General features: G+C 36.7%; 1 long non-coding RNA gene across 1 annotated transcript in view; it reads right to left on the reverse strand.

The window, feature by feature from the left end:
- LOC138915419 (uncharacterized) overlaps positions 1-24772 on the reverse strand; it is a 51204-nt gene that overhangs the window by 18731 nt on the left and 7701 nt on the right. The gene's annotated exons all lie outside the window — the stretch shown is intronic.

The following is a 24772-nucleotide window of genomic DNA, read 5'->3' on the forward strand; positions in this document are numbered from 1 at the left end:
AATGTGATGGTATTAAGTGGTGGGGCTCTGCGGAGGTAATTAGGTCATGAGGGTGGAGCCATCATGAATGGGACTGATGCCCTTATAATAGAGACCCCAGAGAGCTCCCTCACCCTCTTTCTGCCATGTGAAGATACAAGGAGAATTTCACAGTCTGTAACCCAGAAATGGGCCCTTTCCAGAACTCAACCCTGCTGGCACCTTGATCTTGGACTTCCAGCCTCCTGAACTGTGGGAAATAAGTCTGTTGTTTACAAGCCACCTGGTCCATGATATTTTGTTACAGCAGTCCAAACTGGCTAAGGCAGTGGGCACACTGCATTGTTAAAGATGAAAAGACAGCCTTGTCACTTACGGTCTAGGGAGTCCAATGAGCGGTCTGCAGACTTGTTACTAGTCCAAGATAAGATAAGGAACTTGTGCCAGATGTATAAAAACAACATAAATAAGCATATTGTTTATTTGGACAAACTTTTCTTTTCAAAGCAAGATTTCCTCAATGAAGGAAGCATTTACATTCCGCCACAAGTTCCTTATCTCATCCTATACCAGTAACAAACCATTTAAAGACCTGTTCCCTTTGATTAACACTGATCGAGAAGGGCACCTTCTTTCTGGATTCCACTTCAAGGAACAGTGCCACTGTTTGCCTCTGTAGTTTTCCTTTGTCCATGTCTCTTTTATTGCTAACCAACCCACGTTTATGACTGGCACAGTTCTCTTTAGAAATGTTCTTGTATTGAATCAGATTGTAGCCTAAAAACCATTCTTTTTATTTAATACCGCATGGTACATTTTTTGTTCCATTCCAATGTGTGTTGATTTTAGCTGTTTGAATGTAAATTTATTTTATTTATGGTCAAGTGTATAAATATGTGTGTAAGTGATGAGGATCAAGACTCCCCCAGGGAGAGAAGCCCAAGGCGTCCTGCCCTACATACTGATCTATATCATCCTCCGGGAAGCAGAGGACGTCCTGACCTGATTCGACCTGTTTCGTATCCAAAGCTATAGGACCATCCAATAACCAACCCCACCTGCACTGAGACTATTCTAACAACATTTTTACATGATCTTTCCTTTGTTTTGTAGAGTAATAACTCACATTCCTACATCTTATAAATTTAGCCCTACCCTCAACCCATTGCAGCTCTTTACTGCCCGTGGGTCCCGTCCCCATGCTATTGTCTGAATAAAGGAGCACTACTACCAGAACTTGAGAGTCCAAGAAATCTTTCTTTCGACTCCTCAGCTCACCGAGCCCGCCTCATAAGTACCTGTGGGGAGGGAACTTCAATATTCTGTTTACACAGGGCTGATTCAGCTACTTATTAAGTATATCTTAGATAATGATGTGCATTTAGTGACTTTTTTCCAAAATAAGGGCATTTGGCAACCAGTGAATTATCCACCCCATTCTAAAATTTTATCCCAAACTATTTGATTGTTGAAAATCAAAGCTAATAGTAAAAGTTAAAGTAAAAAAAAAGGCACATTTTATGCTGCATTGCATTGTATTAGTCTTTTGTTGGGGACGGACAGCTCTGGTAACCAAAACACAGAGAGGAAACAAGATCAAATTATATCTTGCTGAGTAAAAACTGATCTTAAAAGATTTTCCGTACTCTCATTAAGAGGATTAATAATAACAACGTCCATACCCCAGGGAATCAAATTGGATTTAGACTTCAGGTCTGGCAGATGGTCTATAGAAAAAACCTTGAACACGTTTGACTGGAGTTCCATTGATGTGGAGAAATAGAGCTTGTCGTGTAAAGTCCCCATTTACTCTGAGATCGTAAGTCATTACCTCTAAAACAAGCAAAATGAAGATTGCACAGAATAGGGAAAATTTGTTTAGAAACACTTTTTTCTGATAATAAAAAGTGTGGGACTTAACACCTTTTCTAGATTTTAGTATAAGGCTTATTTTATTCCCTGGATATTGATAAGATTGTCATTAATATTTATTCCCCATTTTATATATTGTTACTGAGCCTTTAAAAATTTTCTATTTCAGAGGCCAGCCTGGTGGTGCAGCAGTTAAGTGCTCACGTTCCACTTTGGTGGCCTGGGGTTCGCCGGTTTGGATCCCGGGTGTGGACATGGCACCGCTTGGCAAGTCATGCTGTGGTAGGCGTCCCACGTATGAAGTAGAGGAAGATGGGCACAGATGTTAGCTCAGGGCCAGTCTTCCTCAGCAAAAATGAAGAGGATTGGCGGCAGATGTTAGCTCAGGGCTAATCTTCCTCAAAAAAAAAGAAAAAAAATTTCTATTCCTAACTCTAAAATTTCTTTTGCTCTGTTTCAGTTCCACATACACCTTTTAAACCTCAAGTTCTTTATGAGCAATTCTATAATATTGAGGAGATTTACAATATCTTTGTAAAGGGGTTTTATAAGGTACTCTGTAAAACAAGTTGTCTGGTATATGATTAAGATTCACTAAGACTTTACTATTACTATTAATACTACTATTATTAGTAATAGTCACTAAGCTCATATGCAATATCCCTAGAACCTGTAGTATATATAGTATATTACTTAAAATAGGTTTGGTCTTACTTTTCTCCTATAGCAGAGTGCTTTAGGTTTGACTCCTAGGACACTTACCCTGAGGCGGTGTGGAGAGAGAGTTAGTACTCATAGATTCTCTACATACTCCTTGACAGCTTCTTGAAATGCTTTCCTCTGAAATGAATTTTGATTTAACTATGGCACCATAGAGCCTGTGGTTCATTTCAAGTTTAGACAATGGGAAACGCTGTGAAGAACAGCAGCCAATCTCCAACTGAGATCAATATAGAGAATCCTAAATAGCTTGGAGAAGCCAGGCTGTATCCCACAGGTAAAATACAGGCCATGATGTCCCAGATGAAATAGGGCAATCTCCATTCATTCTTACCTGCAGAATAGTTGTTATTCACCTCTTCCTAAACGTTAGCCGTTTACATGCACTTTCTCATTAAATCCTCATGATAGCCACGAGGAGTAGATATCTCATTTTCCTCATTCTATAAAGAAACAGATTGAGTTTTTAAAGAGATTAAAGGACTTTTGCAAGTTTGGTATAGCCAGGTGGTTGGGCCCTGGAGCCCAGCTCACAGGTGGGGACACGTGAGATTTGGGGCAAGCTTTTTATCTCTTGGAGTCTCGGTTTCTACTTCTCAGTTGTTTCATGGCTTGAATGAGATAGTTTATCTTAAATCGTAAATATTAGCTATTGTTGCCACAAAACTAGTAAATGACAGAATAGAATAGAATAAAAACCTAGACTTCTCAGGCTCCAAAATCTTTTCTGAACCACTGAATACAACTCCCTCCTCACTTTAGCCTATAATGTGGCACTTCATTATCCAATTTATTGTTTTAACCAGAAGTCCAGGACTGCGTGCCCAATACATCTTAGAAAACTTGATATTGTCAGTTCTTCTCATCAAGTCCTTGACATTGTTCTTCCTCTTCTGTATTCAACAAGAAGGAATATGATGATAATCCCTTAATCGTTTGGTAAACACTTGTTGAGGACCTATTATGTGCTGGGCAATAGACCAAATGCTGGGGAAACCAAGGGGGGTTCACAGTCTAAGAGATAAGATATAACACTAGAAAATGTCAGTCAGCATGATTAGCATTATTTTAAAAAAACATTATAAACAGTTTGTGGGATCTGTAAAGCCCACTGAACAGCTAAACCAAACCTCAAAAGACCAGAGATAAAGACAAAGAAAATTGTCAGAAAAAAGAAATATAAATGATTAATAAAAGTCATTGGAAACTACAGTAGGCTGTGCTTTTATTTACTAATATCTTGATCCCCTACCGGAAAGATTATACTTTCCCCAGTCCTTTATAGCAGCTTGGGCCATGTGTCTTGCTTTAGCCAATAAAATGTGAGTATAAGTAACATCACTTCTAGGTAAAACCTTTAAAAGTCTGCCCAAGCTTTGCCATACTCTCTTTCCTTTTGCCTGTAAATAACCAAATAGTAAATATTTTAGAGTTTGCAGGCAACATATAGTCTCTGCTGCATTTTTTTAAACTCTAACCACTTAAAAACTTAAAAAAGCATTCTTAGCTCATTGGCCATGCCAAAACAGATGGCAGTCAGATTTGGCCCACAAGTTTGTCAACCTCTGTTCTACATAATGGGTTCTGGAGTATGAAGAATGACGTCATGGAGCAGAGAACCCAGGTGACCCAAGATGGACACGTGGCATAAGGATAAATAAAACTTTCTTGTGATGAGCCACTGAGATTTCAGCATTATTTGTTACCATAGCATAACCTAGCCCATCCCAAATCACAGCAAATCCTGAAACATTCCTTTGGAGAAATGCAGGAAGATTTTTGTAAGATGTTATATTTGAGATAAATCTTCAAGGATGCATAAAAACTTTCCAAGGGAAGAAAAGGAGGTAGACATTTTAAACAGGGGATTCAGATTGAGCAAAGGTTTGGATTCTTGAGTGCATGTGTTGGGAACCGAGGGGGAGGCAGAAAAACCAGGCGGGAATGCTGCCTATGAGAGTAGCATTATTGCATTTTTGCCCTGGATGGTAGAGTGAGGTGTGCTTTATAGAAGTTTACCTGCTTAGAATGTTGCTTACATTTATTTGCAGAAGTTTTGTTCAATCATTGAGGAAAAGTCATAACAGAGAAGAAGCAATGTTGCAACCTAGAGGGATAAAGATATTCAAGTGCAGGGGGCCGGCCTAGTGGTGCAGCGGTTAAGTGTGCACGTTACACTTATTGGCGGCCCCGGGTTCGCTGGTTTGGATCCCAGGTGGCGACATGGCACCACTTGGCAAAAGCCATGATGTAATAGGTGTCCCATGTATAAAGAAGAGTAAGAAGGGCATGGATGTTAGCTCAGGGCCAGTCTTCCTCAGCACAAAGAGTAGGATTGGCAGTAGTTAGCTCAGGGCTAATTTTTCTCAAAAACAACAAAAAATTTTTTTTAATTAAAAAAAAGATATTCAAGTCCATTTTACAGAAGCTAAATCTTCTGCAGAGCTCTTTGAGATTATTTTTATGATTTGAGCAGTACTTCCTAAAAAGACTTAAGATTTTAAGGGGGTTTTAATGACAGCTAAATCTCTTCAATATCTCAGGCCTCGATAACCAAGGCTGAGGCTGGAATCATTTCAGCAGTGATTCAGATGAACCTTAGGCTTAATAGTCTGAAGATATACTTAATTTCTAGGATTCATGGTGCCAAAAACTCAGGTGAAGTAGAAACACAAATACATTACCTTATAAATGTGATTTGGCATAGGAATTTTAATTCTTCAGCTTATTCAGTGGAGAAAATAGTTTTTCCTAATATACAATTTTTAAAGTGTAATTTCCCACATTAAATATTGGAGTGATGGGGGCAGAACTATCATTGAAATTGATCACCTTACTATCAAACAAAAAACTCATAGTTTGTAGATAAACTAATGTGAATAATTTTCATTTTAACTCTCCCACTTCATCCAACTTATATTTTTAAAAATTGTGTTAGGTACATATTTATTCCAAATGAATATTTTGGTTATATATCTGTATTTTTGGATTACTCAAATTAATAACTTTTAAACCGTTAACTGATTTATAAACCCAGAAATGTAAAATCACAGAATGCATTTGTCATCCTGCAATGAACTGTCAGTAGTGTTTTTCAACTAAAACAGAATATCTCAAGAGATTTACATTAAGATTGTAAATTTATCATCAATATAACTGTATATACACTCCAGTCACTCTGGATACTAACAACGCATTTTCATTAACACATTTATGAGAATTTCAGGGTAAATCTTCAAGAATTTTGACAAATTAATAAATTGACCCAGGAAACAGAAACTTACGAACACTTCATTATGTATAATTTGTCATGTGAAATTGTTAAACCCATGAAAAAGATGGGAGATGAAATAAAAGGGGGAAAGTTTCTCCGAAGGAAGAGAGAGAGCTAGGAACCTTAGCATTATAATATGAAGACCTCTCCAGTGATCACTATTTTTTGTCTAATTTCACTGGGAACTGATATGATAATTTGCAATAAAATTTTAGCTGACAGGCTGCAAAATCTGACTATCTACTAGGTGTCTAAAATGAGCTCATCATAGAGATGAATAAGGCAAATCCCAAGCTCAAAAAATCTGTCTGGGGGAGATGGAGGTTAGAGTCATTCACATAATGGGAAACATGAATTTCAATGAGGTGAGCACAAAGATAAATGTACATAAAGATGCACAGGTGGTAACATAGAGAGGATCCTGTAAGGGCGGGGATTCAAAACAGGTTCTTGAAATAGGAGTAAAATGTCTAACTTGAGTCTTAAAGTATATATAAGAGGCAGGCAGATGAAGGGAGACGCTAGCAGCTTGGGCATCCCAAACCAAGGAAAAATCCTTGTTCCATGTCCTTTTCTAGGGCCACCCTTTTGTTATGTACAAAATTGTTTGGGAGCCCCATGCATATACTGCAGTAAATGTATATGGTAAATGTGTACCACAGTCAGGTACACTGCATATTCTATACTGTAGTATAGAGTCCGGGCACTCCCTGGGGAAGAAGAGGAAGAAGACAAGAGCCAACTTGTTGATGGAGAGGAGCTTTGACTTCTTCCCAGCATCTACCTGAGATACAGGTTCCAGAGAAAGTTTCAGCCAAAGATTTAGTCTTTATGTTTTGACATCAAACTGTATCAAGCTTTAGCTATTCAAATAGTTTTGATATATGTAAAATAAGCAGAACAATAAAATAATACAGTTTCATTTATTTTACTAATATGGAGCAAATCATTAAATGAGTAGTAAACTATTCCATCCGCTTAGTTTACGTAGATGGAAATTGATAGATTCTTAAGAGAAAACAAAAAGTGTATCCTTCTACTTGGCACTTCCAAATGGTTGATGCATATTAGCATTCAACTGAGAATTGTGGAAACTCCATGAGAAATGGAGTGAAATATACAAGAGTCCTGGTTAATCAATAAGTGGGTGATCTACAGTAAATTAGCCTCTATGAAAAGGACTAGCACCCATTTTACCTATTTCACAGAATCATGTTACCTTGGGAGAGGACAATTGGAACTACAAAGCATTAACAAATGTCAACTATTTTCATTCTTAAAGACTTTATTGTCTTCTCCATTCCTTTTTGGTTTATCTATCTCCTTTTCTTCAAACTCTATAGCACATAATTTATAATTTAGTTGTATAATTCCTTGTCTTGTTTTTACTGCTTCTTGGGCTTGTCTCTCCAAATTGGATATCATACTATTTTTTTGCTGTCCGCAGTTCACCTAACATAAATTATATGAGGCCATTGTATACAGTTTCCTTCCGTTAGTTAATCTCTGTCTCTACCTCCAAAAAGAGCCACAAATCTCCTGATCATGGTGAATTGAATTGAATTGGGTTCGTTTTCATAGCATTTGGTTCCTAGGGGACAAAGGCAAAGAGAGCTGGCAGCTCATTGGCATTAGGTTTAAGTCAGAAGTAACCAGCTGGGTGTGAAGGTTAGCGGCAGTAGCAGAGACCAAACTCTTCGAAAAGAACTAAGAGGACAAAGGGTTAGCCAAAATGGAAGAAAGTCTGAGAATTAATCAGCTGAGGATACATGAACTGCCATTCATGACTGATTGAGTACTTTGAGAACCTCAAGCCAAGGACAATGGCCTTTATTTAGGAATGACTCTTACCTTCTAAAGAACAAGGCAAAACAGTCCTCTTCCCTCTTAATTATCTTACATGATGCATTGCTAATTTCTTTGTTTTGATATTTTTTTCTTAAGCATCCTTCCATAACCAAGAGAAAACTGTTTTTAAAGATTTAGAAGACTGCCACTCACATCTTTTCCCAAGCTCAGACCGAATAGAACCTTTCCTCTGGGAGTAGGTAGAAAGGAGTCCCTTTCTCAGGATTACATTTGGTTTGTAGAGATGTGAGTAGATGCTTTCCCCAGAGGTCAGAGGTTAAACTGGAAGACTCATTCAGCAGGATTTCTTCTTGGTCTGCTTAAGAAATACAATATGTTTTGTTTGGAAGATGAAATTGTTCATCTTGCTCCAAAACGGCTTGATCCACAAGTGGGAGGACTCCAGAATTCCTAAGAGATTCTAACATACGAAAATCCCAGTTTTGTTCTCAGGGTCATCGGCCTCGTGCACTAGCGTTCTATTATTGAGACTCCAAAGCCCTCTGCCAGGAGATGTGTTTTTCAAGCCAGAAACTCCATCCACTGAATAATAAAGTTCTCTTTTTTATTTTTTTGTTGGAATAATGGCCTGGGAGTTTTAGTCTACGGATGTATAATATAGAGCTCTAAGAGAGTAAAGGAGACTAAAGGAGTAAAGTCTCAAGACAAGAACACATTTTTGAAGGTAATTAGACATTTCTGTGTCACGTGGACTCTAATGGATGGTAATCTGTCTTATTTTGAGAATTATATATACGTTCCCTACCTACTTTATTGAGAATTTGAGGTCACTTTTATAAAGACTTACAAGAAAATAAAAATATATGAATCATCAAATACCATAAACATTTAAAATATAGAAGTAAAGGGCACTAAAGCTCGTGAACATATTTACAACTATTACAGCTGAATAGAAAATTGAAGATTCAGTTTCAGGGGAGATGAAGTCAGTTATGTATTTAACCTTCTCCATATAGAAATGTCTTTAAAAATTTTTGGGGGGAGGGCAATGTTTTCAGATACGAGGTCCTGAAAACAATTTCTTATGTGAGGTTTCAAATCCTGCTCTGTCATCTACTGGCTGTGTGACCTGGACAACTTACTTATCATCCCTTGTTTTTGTTTCTCCATCTGAAAATTAGAGTAATAATTATAATAAATTCATGGAGTTATTAAGATGGTTAATCAGTTAATATGGGTGAAATAGAGCAATGCCTGACACACAATAATTGCTATATAAATTTTTGTTAAATAAAATAAAATATAGGAACCACTTAGAGATGTAATGGACGTCTTCAATAATGTTCCTAAAAAAATGAAACAGTAGATTTCAAATGGAAATTTTATGTAGAAGCCCTCTATAGGAGCAGAGACCATAATAAAAAATCCCAGCCTACTGAAAGCATTAAAAACAAGGGACTAAAAACTGTGTTTCAAGTATATAGCTTTCTGATGCTCTGTCTAGACCCAGGGATAAAACATACTCTATCATATTAGGTTTTAAACCAAGCTTCGTGGTGTCCGATCAAGACAGAAAGTCTGTCCTTGAATCATACAACTTTCCTGCCTGTTAATCTGATTTACAAATCAATCTTCAAAAAAGTCAATTAATTCGTTTTACAAATCACTTTCCACGAAGGAATACAGAAGGGAATGAAGGAAGGAAGAAACAAAGGAAAAAGAAAAGTTAAAATAAAAATGTTAGAAGATGTTGTTGACTTCTTATATAATAGTAATTTCTCCCTTCTCACTTACTGATCAAATCCGGGAAGATTACCAAAACCAAACTCAGTTATAAACCCTGATGAGTCAATCATAGTAATCCTGATTTACCTCACCATTTATTGGTTAAAGGTTGAGCGTGAACACAGCTCTGGCCAAAGAAATGTGAGGGAAAGTCTGCTGTGGGATTCCAGGAAAAACTTTCCTCACTCTCAAGGAGACACCAGAAAAATTCTCTTTGCTCTCCTGGATCTTCTTCTTTTTTTCCTTAAAGATTGGCACCTGAGCTAACATCTGTTGCCAACCTTCTTCTCCCCAAAGCCCCCCAGTACACAGTTGTATATTCTAGTTGTAGGTCCTTCTGGTTGTGCTATGTGGGACGCCACCTCAGCATGGCCTGATGAGCTGTGCTAGATCCACGCCCAGGATCCAGACTGGCAAAACGCTGGACCGACGAAGTGGAAAGAGTGAACTTAACCACTTGGCCACAGGGCCGGCCTCTTGGATCTTCTTGTGTGTATATTTGACTCAGAACTACTACATTCATCTTTCAGTAAAGAGGGAAGCCAGCTGAGGACAGAGCCAGAAGACCAGGCATATTCCAGTTAAAAGATGGAAAGAACCCAGGTCACTGAGGACATTGTTAAGTCATTAAATTAACCACCCTGGAGTCACACTAACTCTGAATTTGTTATATGTGATAAGTGAAAAGCAATGGGATATGTTGGAGAATATCCAATATGGAAGCCATTTGGGTTAAAACTAAATCGGCCTGACTTTGTTCTTCCAAAAGGGCCTGACGTGGCCTGTTGAGCATGCATTGTATATCTGCTTTAAACATTTACAATGTCTCAAAGACAAGAATGATGTTGTAAAGATAGGGATGTAGCTTCCCACCCGTATTGGCATTTCTTTATGGATAAGCATCTCTTTCTAGGAACTAAGGATTAATTGCTGACCTGCTGTGCTCACCTTGTGACCACCGACCTGCTGACCACCAACCTGCTGTGTCAGCTAAGCACCTCGTGACAATTGTAAAAGGGACATACCTGTTACATGAGATACATGCTCTTTGTTCCAAGACGGTATATAACCACTCGGTACAACCCACTTCTTTGGTTCCCTCCCTTCCTTGGGGAGGGAAGGTCCTGGACTAGTCCTGAGATCTGGCTCATAATAAACTCACCCCAATTTTGATTGACAGGTTGATTATGGATTATTTGCATTGATGTGTAAGATAAGTCACCTCAGTGTATAATCCTAGTGAGTTGGATTTTCTTTTACTTGCAGACCAAAGCTTCCTAAATTTAACAAGTGATTTAAACCTTTTAAAAAATGAGAAATTATCAATCTCTTGACAATGTGTCCATCAGTTAGTCCTTCTCAAGTGTCAATTTTTTGAGAAAAGTGTTGGAAGACACCCAAAACAGCAGAATTAGCAAGAACTCGGGATACTAGAACTGTATAAGAAACTCTAAAATAAGGTTGTTTCAACTGATTATGGAGATAAAAAGAAAGAAAATAATTCATAAAAAACTGGAAGGCACTATGAAAAGGAAACAAAAATCCTCATAGAAGATAGAGGTTGAAATATAGACATTTTTAGGGGCTGAGAATTAAGATCCCTCACATACTCTCACTGAAAGAATTAATAAATGATGTACTTCAGTAAGATGAGATTCAAGCCAGAAAGAAAGGAGTAGGATGCAAAAAGCAAAGAAACTGGTAAACATGTGGTAAATCTAGTAACATTTGCTCAGGTTCATTATAAAAACTTGATATTTATGTTATGTTTGCCTCAGACCTGTCAGAGTTGATTTTTTTTAGAGATTAGCCAAAATCTATAGTAAGGAAACTTCATTTTGCACAACTATAAGAGAGAGGCAGTCACACGCTCTCTATCTTCAATGAATATTCACTTAGAAGATAAAGAGATAGATTTCTTTTTTTTTTTTTTTTGAGGGAGATTAGCCCTGAGCTAACATCTGCTTCCAATCCTCCTTTTTTGCTGAGGAAGATTGGCCCTGAGCTAACATTCATGCCCATCTTCCTATACTTTATATGTGGGATGCCTGCCACAGCATGGCTTGATAAGTGGTGCATAGGTCCACACCCAGGATCTGAACTGGCAAACCCCACGCCACCCAAGCAGAGCGAGGGAACTTAACTGCTATGCCACCAGGCCAGCCCTGAGATAGATTTCTTATCACAAAGCTGGAGACATTATTTGTATGTAAAATACATTATTTTCACAAAATACACATATTTTGTGATTTACAGGACAATAATTAACATTTATATTCTTGTAATGGACTTTTTTTAAAATTTTGTGAGTGTCACACACATTTTGTTTAAAGTTTTATTCCTGAGTGACGAAAGGGAATTTTATATTTAAACTTCAGAATACTGTGGGGAACCTTTCATTCTGTCTTCTCAAATACAAGAAGAAAAATTAATAATTGTGATAAAACTAATAAGATCATGTAGTTTAAACAGAAACACAACCCATGCTCCAATTGGCTAATCTCTAACTGAGTTCTTTGTCTATAGAACTCATGTGGTCACTGGAGTGAAATTTTAACCTTCTCCTCCTAATTTCAACATGAGCTTAAGTACTGTGAACAAGAGAATTCATCTGTCATTTTCTCATAAAATTCTAAATTACCTTTCTAAATTTACATAATTTGCATTTAAAATTGCAATTTCTGATTTTCGCAAGGCTTATCAACTTTCTGAGAGAGAACTCAAACTGTGTCCGTTTTTTAAGTTTGATATCCCTGGATGTGGCTCATGAAGTGAAAGGAGATTTCGACACAAGTTTACGTCTGTGTTTCTAAGTTTACTGCTATGAATTTTATGCTTTTGTTGCTGGAGTAAATGAAGTTCTTTTTCCTCTCTCCATATATTTTCTATTAATTTCTATATCTAAGAAACCTTTTGATTTTCATATATTTATTTCATAGCTGGTCTTATTTTATGCTTTTATTTCAGATAGCTTTTCAAGAGATTCTTTTGAGTTTTCAAGCTTGTCAATTTTTTTACCAGCAATTCTGATCTTCTTTCTTACCTTTTTTACCTATGTACAGTTCTAATTGCATATACTTGCCTTTGGAGAAGTAGCGTACAAGTCGTTAGTTATCAGCATGGATGGTGGATTCCAAAGGGTTTGGATCTGCATTTCACATTTATAATTCCCTAGCTGTGTCTCTCTTAACCTTGGAAAAGTTACTCGATCCGTTAAGCCTCAGTTTCCTCCTGTGTAAATTGAGGATAATACCTATCTCAAGGTTGTTGTCAAAAGCAAATGAAATAACATATGTTAAATTTAAGATGGTACCTGACACATAGTAGGTACTCAAAACATAGTGGCTAGTATTATTTTTACATAGGTACATCATTCTTAATAATGATATATATTAATTTTGATAGAAAAAACTTTTCTCATTTCTGATTATGATAGGGAGGTCTCTAGTCTCATGTTTTGCTATTATTTATCATAGCGACTAATAGTTTGAGACAATCTCAAGACTTTGGAGTAGGAAGCAAAGCATAAGGGTATTTGTGGAAAACCTGTGATAGGAGTTACCAATGTGAGTCTATATTTTTCCTCCATTATTGTCTAACAGATAAGGAGGTAGAGGTTACTTATACCTTTACATTTATCATCTACGAGATGGCAAAGTATCACGTAAGGATGGAATTGAATATAAATTTATTAAGGGTTAAATGAAAGGAATATAAACCACAAATATATATAAAATATCTATATATTTTAAAATCAACTTATTGAGGTATAATTTAAATATAGTCAAATTGCTACTTCTAAGTTTGCAGTTTGATAAAGTTTGGCAAGTATGTACACCATATAGTCACCATTACAATAAAAATATTGAACTTTGCTATCCGATATGGTAGACACTAACCACAATGGCTATTGAGCATTTGAAATATGACTAGTCTAAACTGAGATGTGTTTTAAGTGTAAACTACGCACCAGATTCAATTACTTGGTATGCAAAATGCAAAATATCTTATTAATCATTTTATATTAATTACATTTTGAAATTATAATATTTTAGATACATTAGGGTAAATAAAATGTAACCATAAAACTAATTTCATCTGTTTCTTTTTATGTTTTCAGTGTGTGTATTAGAAACAAAATTAGTTGTGTATCTCATATTATATTTATGTTAGATGGCACTGACATAGAATATTTTTCTTGTGCCCTTTTGTTTTCAATCCCCTATACTTTCAGTTTCAGTAATTGGTCTACTTTCCTTCAGTATAAATGCATTTTGCCTGTTTTAGAAATTAACATAAGGAATCTTATAGTATGCACAGTTTTGTGCCTGGTTTCTTTGTGACAATTTCTGTGATTGTCATTGGCAGAATCGGTAGTTCATTTTTTTTTTTAAATTTCTGTGGAGTATCCTATTGTATTCGTATACCATGATTATTTTGTACTTTTCCTGTTGATAGACATTCCAATTTGGGGCTATTATGGTTAAAGCTACTAGGAGCATTTATATGCAAGTGTTTCAGTAAACATATATTTCTCTTGGAAAGATATCTAGGATCAGAATCACTGGGTTATATGTTAAGTGTATGTCACATTTATAAAACGCTACCAAAGTATTATTCAGCGTGGTTGTGTACCATTTTACATCCTCACCAGTCATGGAGGAGAGTTTCGATTGTTCCACATCCTAGCAATTAATGTTGTCAATCTTTTAATTTTAGCTATTTTAATAGGTATATGCCCACTTTTTTACATGACCTTTTTCTATATGTCAATTTTTTTTAAAAAATGGATTTTTTTTCTTATTGCTGGTTTCTTTAAATATTCTGGATACAAATCCTTTGTTAGATATACATGGTGTCAATATTTTCTTTTAGTCTGTGGTTTGCTTTTTCATTTTTTTAGCAGTGCTTTAGAAAAGGAGAAATTTTTAACTTTGGTGAAGTATAATTTATCATTTTATTTTATAAACTGTGCTTTTTTGTTTCTTACTAAAACATCTTTGCCTACCCCAAGTCATGAAGATTTTCTCCTATTCCATCTTCTAGGAGGCTAATGGTTTTAGCTTTTGTGTTTAGAACTATGATTCATTTTGAGTTAACTTATTTGTGTATTATAAGAGTAAAGGTCAAGTTTTTTCTTTTCTTTTCTTTTTTGTTTTTTTCAAATGGATATTTGGTTATCTCTGTATCATAGCTTGTGAAGACTATCATTTCTCCACTTGATTTTCTTGACACTCTTTCAAAAATCAATTGATGATATATTTGTGGACCTATTTCTGGATTTTCTATTATATTCCATTGATCTATGTCTATCTTTACAACAATACTACATTGTCTTGATTACTATGGCTTTAAAATAAGTCTTGAAATAGGCAGTATAAGGCCTCCAACTTTGTTCTTTTTCATGATTGGTTTGACTATGCATTCTTTGAATTTCCACATGTATTTTAGAAGCAGCTTGCTGATTTCTCCAAATGTCTACTGAGAATTTGATTGGAATTGCATTTCTACAGACTAATTTCGGAAGAATTGATATCTTAATAATATTGAGTACTTCAATCCATGAATGTGATGTATCCCTGTATTTAGTAAAATATTCTTTTTTAGTTATAGTTTTTAGTATATGGACTTCGTAATGAAAGAATGCATACCAGAATGTCAATCTGCTAGAGACTGAGTGACCCAATCCAGTATACACCACTGGAATAAAAGGGAATTAGAAGAAGGATGGACTTCACCTGGAAATTGTGGATTATGGAAGTAATAAACATTCAGCTTCTTTCTCTGATCCTATCCATGACAATACTGGAAACAAGAATCCATGCCGTTTCCTGGCTTCCTTTCCCTTAATTCATCTCCACCTACCTTAAGGTTCCCCTCCAGATTTGTGATATCAGTTAACTAACAGATTTAGGTTTTGGTTGTTATCTTTAGTTTTTTTCATGTGTATTGTCATAGGTATTTTTGTTGACAAGTAGCTTTATCGGTCTGCTGACCAGAAGCTATTGTAAGCCTGAAGTCATCTTAAGCTATTTTGTCAGGCAATAAATTGAGAGCAATACCAATGACCTAGAAAAAAACTTCATTTTTAAAGATTCTCAGAAAATCAAAGAAGTTAGCCCTGCCACCCAGGGTTCATTTTGATGTTAGGAAAGCTCGGAATAAACAACTATTTTCTTATTTATAACCTAATCTTTTCAGGCTATATAAAACCCAGTCCTTGCTTTGTCCCCAAAGTTCCTGAGTATTTTTCTGAGACAGTCTCAAAGAGGATTATATATCTTAGCCATCTGCACTGGGAACCTTGCCTTGAGCTTCTATTCAGTAACAAAGATAGTTTAAGCAGATGAGAAGTGACCTCCAAAATGGTAAGGATTGAATGTGCAGATACAGCATTGGGTGGGCATTGGAAACTATAGCAGGACAGCTTCTTAGGGACCATAGAGGGGATATGTGCCTTTTATATGTTTATTGCACTGAAAATCACCCATGGTGCCTAAAACAGAATTCACTCACACAGAACATATCAGCCTCCATTCTAGGCCTCAACGGCTCTAGATCTTACTAAGAAATAGTATGTGTTGGAATGTCATGGTAGTGGTTACTAATTAAAAATTGGTAAGGTGGGCACTGCCATTCTGGTCTGCCATCCCACAGAAACTCTTTTTCTCCTTCTTCTACCGGTGATGGAGGTCATAAGTAAAGAAAGTTATATAACTACTTTTTCTGTATCCATATGAATATCTGAGCAGAGAATCTGTGTTTGTTTCCTTTAAAATCAATGAAAAAAGTCCACTGGAAGAGTATTGCCAAGAGGATGGCATTGGAAGTTGTGACACAATAGCTAAGAATTCAATTGGATGTTATTTTAAGACTTTTTTAAATTTATGGGAGTCTAAGAATTTGAAAGAAAAATGGATGCCATCAAGCTTAAAGGTCTTTAGAATTAGCTATAAAAGGCATTTCCATATCCTAACAACCAGAGAAATGCACAATCCAACAAAGTGATATGGGGAAGAGAATTGGATGGCTCCTGTGAGACCACTTCCATCTTTAAATTATGTCATATATTTGTGATTTTTATATATTTGATATGTGTAAATTATATATTTGTGATTTTATATGTTAGTATATTTTAGAGATTTTGGCATATTGGAACAATAAGTTAGTCATACTTATCATATTGATATACCTGTGATTTATACAGAGCTTTGAAGCATTTAGGAAAACTCAAGGTTCATCACATATGTTCAAATTATCAGATATATAAAAGTTATTTAAGTACTTGGAAATATTTGTTTATTAATTCAGACAATCTAAGTACTTAGAAAGAAAGTATAAATTTAATGAAATTGTAAATGAAACCAAATATTTTCCAAAGGCAATTAGGTGGTTGGTAAAATTTGCTAGAATTTTAAATAGAATTATGTGAAATGTAACTCAAACAAAAGCTTCTTAAAAGAGATGATAGGTTTTTGTATTTGCAACTTTAATGGAATAAGAACTTTTAAAACAAAGGAAAACTATGAATTGACTTTTCTGCATACAAAGACATCCTAGAAGTCACCCCAAAACTCTTATGCAATGTGTAAGCAGCAAAAGTAAACCAATTTTTAAAAAAGTTTTCTATTTTGCCTAGCACAATACCTATTTAATGTTTATACTAAATCTTAAGGCATGTTCAATCTTTTGAATTCCCTGTGCTTGGGCCATGCTTGGTCTTTACTTAGGAAATTTCAGGTTGTGGTGATAAGGGTCCTGCACAAAAAGGAGAGAAAAAGACACCAGTTGATTGGCATGACTGGTGGGAGAATGCCTCCAGCTGCCCTCAACGTATAGTACTGGTTCCCCACAAAGGCTACTGCACATTTCTCCCCTAAAACACATACATACTTAGCCTCAAATTTAGATTACAGAATATGATTTTGAAGTGCTGCCAAACTGTGGGACCCAAAGCAAGATAACTCAATAAATTGCTATTCCAAGAGATTCTTCCTGAAATTCTGCTACTCAAGCAGCCAAAGCTGTACTAATAACATGCTGCAGGCTTCATGGGTACTCATTCAACAGACATTCACTGGGTACTCCCTGTGTGACAAGTGCTGGATATGTAGAGATGAGGACATGGATGTCCCCCTCCCACCAACCTTTTTTTCTAGATAGAAAATAAACAATTAGGGAAGCAATGTATAGTACAGTCTGATAAGAGCATCGATAACGGTGAGGGAGCACATTGTTGGGATCCTTAATCCGGTCTGGAAGGACGTAGAAAAAATATCAACAGTTGTGAAAATTGAACAATAAGTAGGAGTTGTTTGTTTATTTTATTTTATAGAAAGGAAAATATGCAAATATGACTTTTCAATAAATTCTAAGGTTGCTTTGGATGCTGAAGAGCAAAAGGAAAACAAGCCAGAAATGAATTCCTCCTTTGGTGTCATGGTAACATAGAATTAAATATATTTGCAATATTAGACTGACAAAACTTAACTTTTAGATTTCAAGGGGGAGGTAAATAGGTTATGACTTTCCACACAGCATAACTGAGTAGGACAAATATTGGGGAGGATTGGGCATGGGTATGGAACCAGTGTCCCAGTTTTCAGAAACTTGGAAGCTCGCTGTTAGGTGATGATCCAAACTGGACAACTGGCACCATGTGAAACTTCTCCCTGATGATACAATATGCTCTAGCGGAAATGCTACAAAGCATCACAGTCATGTCAGAGCCTGATAAAACTGATCAGTTTTTTGGGCACAAAATTATGAGATATGAAAGCACACAAATCAAAGGGCTAAATTTAACGTCTCCCATGCTCGTTGGATCTAAAAACATAAAGAACAAATCAACAACATCCCAAAGACAGGAATACCGCTAAGAACTAAACCATGCTACTTGGAATTTTACATCCGGGTTTCAGTCGATTTTGTCTTTAACTTTTCTTTGATTATTTTTTAATTTAAATTTTGAATTTATTTATATATGTTGAATAATCAATATATAATTTTAAGCCCTTTGTAAAAAAGAGGTGTTTCTATGTCAATGCTGGGGCCAGCATTTCTTTCTGCTTATAGAAATGTGGGATGATTTATAGCATTCGTAAAAGTTGACATGTTCTATAATGTCCTAATCAATGCCTTATTAAAGAGGCATATTTTCCAAATTGTTTTGTAAAATCCTTATGACTCACTGAAGGTTTACTTACTCAGCCCAGTCCTTGGTATATATGACATGCTCACTTAAAGTTTGTTTAATGGCATGTAATTGTGTTGTGTTGAATTGCATTGCCTTGCATTTCAAGGTGCTGGACTAAGTTCAGTTGAATTTTGAATGAGTTGAGTTGACTTGGATTGCAGGGAATTGAGTTGAACTGATTTGAGATGCACTGAAATGAGTTGAACAGAATTGGCTAGACTGAGAAAGACAAGCCCTGCTCCATATGGGGAAAGACCTTATATTTTTGGTTCATCACTTCTTCCCCAGCATATAGCACATTTTTTAGTACAAAATACACACTCAGCAAATTTTTGAAGAATAAAAAAAGTAAAATGATAGAAAGGCTTTATTACTAATAGTACTTACACATTCAGTAATAATTTTTTATCATAGTACTGTGTACGCACTGTGCTTTGAACTAGCGACAGTGATGGAGAAGAGAGAACCTGTCCTCAAAGAGATTACAGTTTACTGCTGGGCACCAAACAGGCAAATAAGCAATTAAAATATAGTATAAAACAATATCATTGGCTTTGTAACTAGTGGAAAGCCACTCACGTCGTGTGCTATGAGATCAGTATATCCTGAAATTGTGCATTGCAGTGGCCTTGGTAAGTAACGGGAATAAATACTAAGTCCTACACCAGGACCACCAAGATGGTGTGTCCTATACAAGGTCAATGACCTGCAAGGGAGTAAATAGTAATCCTCTCTGTGTTCCACTAACCAAGCTGTCTGCCTTCTGTGATCTGTCTTCTTGAATTCTCAGAAAGGATTTTCCAACTCAGTTGTATCGTCTCATAGGTCAGGGGATCAAACCATGAAGAGTATTGATTGAGGTATTATTTTAAGTGAGGGAGCAACCTGATCATATTTTCTTTTTGAAATCAATGTGAAGAAGAATTAGGAGACTGGGAGACCATCTAAGAGTAGACTTCAATAATCTTTTTTAAAGGAATGATACCCAGTGTTTGAATCAGGACTTTTTTTGCTCCCATATGTCTGGTTGCTAATTTCTATTTTTATTTGTCGGATCTTCCTCCCACACTCCACCTTATAAATGTTAGAATTCCTGAAGGATCAAGCTGAAATCATCTTATATTCTCCCTCTACACTTACTTCTAAATAGTCTCCTTCATTGCCCATGTTTTAAATCCCATCTGGCGGTATTCACATCTCTGATCCTAACATCATCCCTCTGCTCCACTCCCATTTTTCCAACAACCAACTTATCTTCACTTGAATGTCTCCCAAGAAACTCAAGACTAAAATGTCCCAAATCGAATCTTGATTTATTTTCTCCTTGACATTTCTTCCTTCCTGTGTCTTTCCAATTTCACTAAATGCCATTACCATGTATCTAATTCCTCAAGCCTCAACCCTGTGAAGTCACTGTTGATCCTGCTCTTCTCTCAAACCTTGCTCCCTACTTGCAATCCCCATATACACAAGTGGTTTTCTAAGCAGGATCCAAGAACTCTTGTGCTGGGGAGCTGGTTAAAATGCAGATGTCAAGATCCTCTTCCGCAACACTGCCTTCCTCTAAACTACTGAATCAAATTTCTATTTGTGGGGGCCAAGTATCTACATTTCTAGTACATTTCCTGTTGATTCTTACACCAAAATGTACACTTTACACTGATAAAGATTATACCTCCAAAACATATCTTAAATCATTCTTCTCTTCATCTCCATAGCCATCCCCTATCATCTCTTTACTGGAAGAATAAAACAGCCTCTTAAATGATCTCCCTAACTTTATTCTCTAATCCAAGGGTAAAAAACTTTTTCTGTAAAGGACCAGATAGCCAATATTTTAGGCTTTCTGGGTTATGCTGTCTCTTTTGCAACTACTCACCTCTATCATCATACCATGAAAGCAGCCATAGACAACATGTAAACAAAATGATGTGGCTGTGTCAATAAAGTTTATTAACAAGAAGAAGCAGCCAGCCCATTTTCCACACAACTGCAAGAGTGATCTTTAAAAAGTAATAATTACTGGCTTCCTATTGTTTTGAAAGCAATACCCAAATTCCTTACCATAATCTTCAAAGCCTTGAATTATTTGACCCCAGCTTCCTCTGGTCTCACCTGCTTATGTCCTTCCCCCTGGCTGACATCACACTCTAACCTCATTGTCCGGCATTTGGCTCCTAGAATACACCATCATTGTTCCCTGATTAGGATTTTTGCACAAGCTATTCCCTTTCTGGAATACCCTTCTCCCTCCTTTTGCATGTAGTTGTAAGAGCATAAACAAAGGAATTGGATGATCTTATTCTAATAGTAGCTCTACCACTTATTTACATTTCTGTACCTCTGTTTCTTCATCTTAAAAATGAGAAGAATAATAGTTCCTATCTTATCAGGTTCTTATGAAGATTACACGTAAAACTCTTAAAAAAGAGTAAAATTTTGACAATATTAGATATTATTATGCTCACATCTGCAGGTACATCTGCATAAAGGAGGTATTTGAAAAATGGGTTATTATCGCAAAATCAAAAATGCTTTCATGGTCTATGCAGAAATCCATATTATTCTTCCATATCCTAAGAATATTTTGAGACACTAAAAAAAAGGCCTCTTAAGATGTGAACACTTGCCTATTTTAGAAAAATGACTAGATTTGCACAATTAATTATTATGCAAAGTGCTTGGGAAGCCTTCCCCTCCTACATATGCATTTTTCATCATTTGACCCTGTGATATTTTGATTTATAATACAAAATATATATTTGGTCCTGTTCCCCACTTCTAGCACAGAGCTCCTAAAACCCTTGGAATTTCCTAAGTGATGAGGGAGACAAAGACGTCTCGTTATGTTAATGTGGAGACTTTTGGATCCCAGCTACACATTGTCAGGAGAACCAACCTTATGATTAGAGGGTTGGAACCTTCAGTTCCACCCCCCCAACCTCCTGGCAGAGGAGAAGGGCTGGAAGTTGAATCAATTGTGAGTGGCCATGATTTAATCAGTCATGACTGTGTAATGAAGCCTCCACAAAAAAACAAAAGGACGGGGTTTGGAGAGCTTCTGGTTTGGTAAACACATGGACATTTGGGGAGAAAGGTGCTCCCAAAAAGGGCACAGAAGTTCTGTGCCTTTTCCTCATACCTTGCCCAATGCATCTCTTCCATCTGGTTGTTCCTGAGTTATATCCGTTGTTAGAAACCAGTGACCCAGTAAGTAAAACGTTTCTCTGAGATTTGTGAGCATCTCCAGAAATTAATCGAACCCAAGAAGGGGGTCTTGGGAACCTCTGATTTATAGCCAGTTGGTCAGAAATACAGGTAATAACCTGGATCCAGAACTGGCATCTGAAGGGGGCGCTGGAGGCTGTGCGTGTGTGTGCAGTATTGCAGGACTGAATCCTTAACTCGTGGAACCTGATGCTATGTCTGGGTAGATAGTGTCAGAAGTGAGTTGAATTCTGACATCCTCTGGCTTGTTGGATGTATAGGGGAAACCCTTTCCCTCCACACGTTGAAATTGGGTCAGGAACCCAAAAGAGACCCAAAGAGGATAGTGGCAAGTGTCTGACGCAGCTTTAAGGTGCAGCACAATAACTACCTCATAGAGGCCATAATTAATGCACAGTTCCCAAGCTTTACTAAGATACTGTTGTGTTTTTGTGATGCTCCCTGTTCATTGCTACTAAGAAAAAATAATGCTGGTTTAGTACAACCATCTCCAGAGAGTAGATTCTCATTCCTCCAACCCAGCATGGGGCCAACATAAAGTAAATGTTAAATTCTCTGACTACCAATTCAATTAACTAGCGGGGCCTGAAATTCTGTAATTAGCATTTGGCATAAAAGTTCTGAAGTGTATTTACTGGGGTCTAAACTGTCAGCCCTGTTAATTATTCAAAGACTAGTTCACAGTGACATTGGTCTTGCTGCCCTTCAGTGAGATACAGCATATTCCAGGTCAGACAACGGGTCACAGAGTGTGGTTTAGGAACAATGAAAGGCCATTAAGTTTCTCTGTGGACTGTTTTCTTTCAGTATTCCCTTTTATGAAATGCTTGTCTCTACAGGTCATAGAATAATCATTGACTTGGGGACAAAATCTCCACCATCCTGGGTAGGATGCTGCAACCACTATTCACAGCTCAATATGTCCCTTCTTAGTCCAGCACAACGCTGTTCTTATTCTTACAGCTTTGTGACCTGGAATTATAGTATTAAGACTTATTAAGACTTATTATGTCTTAGTATCTGGTAGGACAGCCCCTCTTTCTTTATGCTGCCTTCATGTCCCACATTTCATTAAGAAATAGGTCCAGTTTTATGGCTTCTTTTCATGTCTCATAATTCTTGATTGACTGCTAGGCACTGTGTGTAAAAGGACAGTAGAAAATGAAGTAAATAATATTTTCACCTAAAAAAGAGAGTGCTCCTTCTTCTGTCGGGCCACTCGGGTGGGGTCTGAGCCCACAGAGGCTGTGGCTGAGGAGTAGCCGCTAGTCCTTGCACCTGTGAGAGGTCTCTCAGCTCACCTGCCCTTCCTCCAATCTTTCTCCTGAGTTCCAATAAAGGCCTGTGGCAGAAGAGTGGAGGGGGCAGCCTCTCTTTGTGTTTGGGGATCCTATGGACTTCAAACCATCATGTCAGTTCACATTCAGGCTTTAAGATGTTAAAATTGCCACAGATTTATTTTTACCTGTGTCTGGAGCAGGTTTTTACTCCTCCTGCTGCACACCAAGGGTGATGGCAGCTGTGGATCTCATGTCTCCTAGGAAGGACTCGTCACTTTCTGGATTTTTGCTCATCAGGTTTCTTTGCATCCTCAGCTATCGGTTGGGTTTAAAAAAACCAACATGATTCTGCAGAGTGTACTCATTGTTAGAATGAGACTGTAGCATTATTGCAGTGGAAATCGTTTATTTGGTATTCGTAACTACGATGTGCCCATATTCTCCTTTTCTTATCTGGTTCTGGAATCACAATTTTACTAGGCTCAGTTTATTCTTTTTAAATTTTCTCTAACAACTTGTGAAACAATAGGAATTCCCTATTCCTTGAAAGTTTGTTAGAATGCATCTCTACAACTATCAAGACCCAGATATGGGGGATATAAGCTACCTGACTATCACTCTAATTTCTTTAATGCTTATAGAAGCTATTAAATTTCTCAGTTTTGTGTGTGTATCAATTTGGTATTTTTTTACATATTTTTACATTACACCTAGGGTTTTCACTTATTGGCATACTTTCGTTAAGCTTTTGTTCTGGAAGATTGGAACACAGAGAAAGACAAAGTCCTGGTCCCTGCTCTCCAGGAGATGATAGTCTAGAGAGGGAGACCATCATGTAACTACTTAGAAACTACAGGTAACTACAAAGAAAGGCTGAGTAGTAGGTTTCTCAGGGGTAGTACAAGGAATCACATCCCCGGTAAATTTATCCCAATCTAAGGTCTTTACTTAATAAATAATAAACTTAATCTTACCTAACCGGAGGAGACTGAACCTTCATTAAACACAATCGTAAGTGACTGATATGTGATCATGAGTAACAAATCCTCCTTTAGGCTGAAGGATCTCCTTTCTAGTGACTGGACAGCTGTTGCCCGCTCTGTGGGTCATACCCTGTCATAGTGCTGAAGTGAAAGAGGAAGACATTAGCTATTAGCTTGATGTAGCAATGTGACAACAAACAAAATAAGTTACCTTTTAAAAATATTTATCTAGAGTTATTTCCTCTTTTTAATATTTTCATATTGTTTAATTGCATCCTTTCTTCCCCACAACCTTATCTTTCCACAAGCTTTTCTTAATAATCCAAGTAACTAGTTTTTGTTTTTATTAACCTTCTCTATTTCTTTTAGTTCTTTATTTTTTTTGATTTCTGCACTTACTACTTCTTTCTTGTTTCTTTGGGTTTGTTCTGTGGGTCTTTCTCCCAGCTTCTTATGTTGAACACTTAGCACATTTTTTAATTTAACATTTTATCATGAAAAATTTAAAACATATAAAGGTACAGAGAATAGTAAAGGTGGTCAACCAACTTCAACTATTCTCAATTCATTGTCTCTTCTTTCTTCTGTACCCACATCTATCTTCCCTTTATTATTTTAAAAGAAATCATAGACATAGCATTACATT

The sequence above is a fragment of the Equus caballus genome, chromosome 9 (genome assembly GCF_041296265.1).
Source record: "Equus caballus isolate H_3958 breed thoroughbred chromosome 9, TB-T2T, whole genome shotgun sequence".
In the NCBI taxonomy this organism is placed as follows: domain Eukaryota; kingdom Metazoa; phylum Chordata; class Mammalia; order Perissodactyla; family Equidae; genus Equus; species Equus caballus.